This window comes from Daucus carota, chromosome 3, assembly GCF_001625215.2.
Source record: "Daucus carota subsp. sativus chromosome 3, DH1 v3.0, whole genome shotgun sequence".
Classification (NCBI taxonomy): Eukaryota; Viridiplantae; Streptophyta; class Magnoliopsida; order Apiales; family Apiaceae; genus Daucus; species Daucus carota.
Window position 1 is genome coordinate 51,939,347 of NC_030383.2, and position 3,090 is coordinate 51,942,436.

Sequence of the window (3,090 nt, forward strand, 5' to 3'; positions counted from 1 at the left end):
TATTATCTTTGTTAAAAGAATTTGAATTTAATACAATTATATACTTATATATAATAAGCGTAAGGAAGATGATTTGGTTGCATGATAATTTGGCTGCACGGTCTTCTTACTACCAGAAGCTTATTATTCGTTGGATCGTATACTGAACAAATAAGCACAGTGAGATTAGAACAAAATAACGTTCTATTCTTTAAGGCAACTGATATCTACTTGCATATTTGTGATTATTTTTCTTAATCCAAATCAAATTCTACCTTTCACATGTTTATGATTTTTTTTAAATCCAAAATAAATATTTTGTGCCAGTTTTAATTGTAGAACCAAATAAATCACACCTTTACAAAATTATTTTTATCTAATATATTTTCTTAAACTACATACTAAACAAAAATATTATTATGCACAATATTATAATTAATAAGCCGAATTTATGTGAGAAACGAACACAAAAACTTTTTCTTAATCCAAAACAAATTCTACCTTCTGCTTGCATGTTTATGCACATGTTTACCAATTTTAATTCTAAAACCATATAAATTTTTAGAAAAATAAATAAATCACATTAGGTATCATAATTCTAATATATATATATATAGGGACCTATTCTACTACAAACTAAAATAACCTAAAAACCTACAAACTAAGCCCAGCCCAAGTCATAACCCAATCCACTACCGCCTAAGCCCAAAACTAAACCCAAAAGAAAATTAACGATACATAGCTAAATCAAAAACAATATAGATACAACGTATACGCACATTACAGTTACAGAGCATTACTCTTCCGCACTTTTCATCTTCACTAAGGTAAAAATCACTGAACATTTGTTCTAAATCACAGCGTCATCTCCGTTGTTTAGTGATTGTTCTGTTTTTCTGAAGCTCAAACTTTCTACAGGCACAAATTTGAGACGAGGCGAGAGCGAATCAAGCAACGAAAGCACAAACAAGCAGAAATTTGTGTCAAATTGTTTATACGGTGTGTTTTCTATGATTTTTCAGTGATTTAACTATATAAATTGTATAGAAAATGTTTCGTAGTGATTGCATGTCAAAATTTCGATGATCCTAGGGTTTCAAATTCAATTAGTTGTTATTGTTAATACTTGTACATAATAACAACTAAACATCATATCTCAACTTCAAACTTTATGCAGGTACAAATTTGAGGCGATGAGAGTGTCAAATCAAGCTATGAAATCAAAAGCCTGCAAAATCTGTGTCAAGTTGTTCATACGGTATATTTCTACACTTTTTTAGTGATTTAACTACATAAACATGTATATAAATGTTTTACAGTGATTTGCTGTTAATGTATCAATGATTCTAGGGTTTTTGATTCAACTAACTGTCATTATTTATGTTTCTCCATAACAACAGTTAGCTCTATTTAAATCATTCTCAAAGCATAAATTAATGGCTAGAACTAGCAGGAGGTATGTTGATTAATGTTTTTAGGATAATTTTTGCTATTTTAGAAATAATTTTGTTATTGCATGTTTATCCTTATAATTTGATTGTTTATAAATTGTGATTTGTAGTTTGTATGCTTCTGATTTGCAGTAGTTATGCTTGTCATTTGTAGTTTATATGCTTTTGATTTGTAGTTGTTATGCTTGTGATTTGTACTAGTTCTGTTCTCTAGTGATTGTAGCCTTGTATTAGACAGATTATTAGTGATTTGTAGTTTTATAGTAATTGTAATCTTCTATTAGAGATAGAGTATATGTGGTAATCTTGTTTTTGTGATTGTACCTAAATCACGAAGTACATTAGTTGTTTCCTCTGTCTAAATAACCAATTGACGTAGATTCTTAATTATCGTTTTAGGCATAGTTGTTTAATTAAAAAATAATATTTTCATATTCTAAAATATTTTAGTTGCTGATGTATGGACTACTTAATAGAGTGATTAAAGTGATTCTTATATAGTGAGTGTTGAAGATGACTTCTAGGGGGTGGCTGATGGCTTGGGGGGGGGGGGGGGGTGATGGTTTCTAGGGGGGGTGATGGCTTTTAGGGGGAGGGGGGTGATGGCTTCTAACTGTTATGTTTTGTTTTCTCTAGATTTTTAATTATCATTTTAGGCATATTAGTTGTTTAATTAAAGAATACTATATGTGCCCATTTATGCTTTATAGTTACGCTTATTGACATAAAGAATGGATAAATATAGTGATTAATGTACTTGATATTGTGGGAAACTTAGTGATTCAACTGATAAAATTAGTGATTAATGCACTAAATATGCTGAAAACTAAAAATATTTTAGTTGCTGATGTATGAACTACTAAATATAATGATTGAACTACTAAATATAGTGATTAAAGTGAGTTATAGTGACTGTAAGATTATTTTAGAGCAGAACATTACATATAAATTACTCAAGGGGTGGCTGATAGCTTCTATGGAGGGGGTGATAACTTCTAAGGGGCGTGATGGCTTCTAGGGGGTGATGAATTCTGAGGGGGGGATGACTTCTTTGGGGGGGGGGGGGGGGGGGTGTTGTTTTGGTAGAATCAAATACTTGCATACTTCAACATGTCAAATTTGACATGTTTGTTTAATTCGTTTTCCGAGAATCTTATCGTAAGATGACTTACGATATATCTTTGTGGAACTGCTTCTTTTGCAATACCAATTTGTTTAAAAACAACATGATATTGTGCCGTGTCTGTTTTGGTTGATTGTAGAGTTATATATTTTAGTGATTCTGATAAGTGTCCTCTGATCCTTTTTTTAACTTGGGCATGAATAATAGTGATTGTAGGCTTATTTTATAGTGATTAATCCACTAAATAAGGTGAAAAAACTTAGTGATTGTAGTCTTGTTTTACACTAATTATAGGCTTTTATTATGGACAGACCATTATTGTCATATAAACTATTAAAATACAGAGTGATTGTATGCCTATGGTGAATTGATTGTAGCCCCTAGGTGCATCATGACATATAGGAATTTAATTTTTATTTTGTGGTTTTTATTGGAGTTGTTTATAGTGCTTCATTATAATTTTGCTAGTGGCAAATCATGTAATAAATAGTTCTACATGTCAAAAATACAGAACATTATTGTCATATATATTACTAA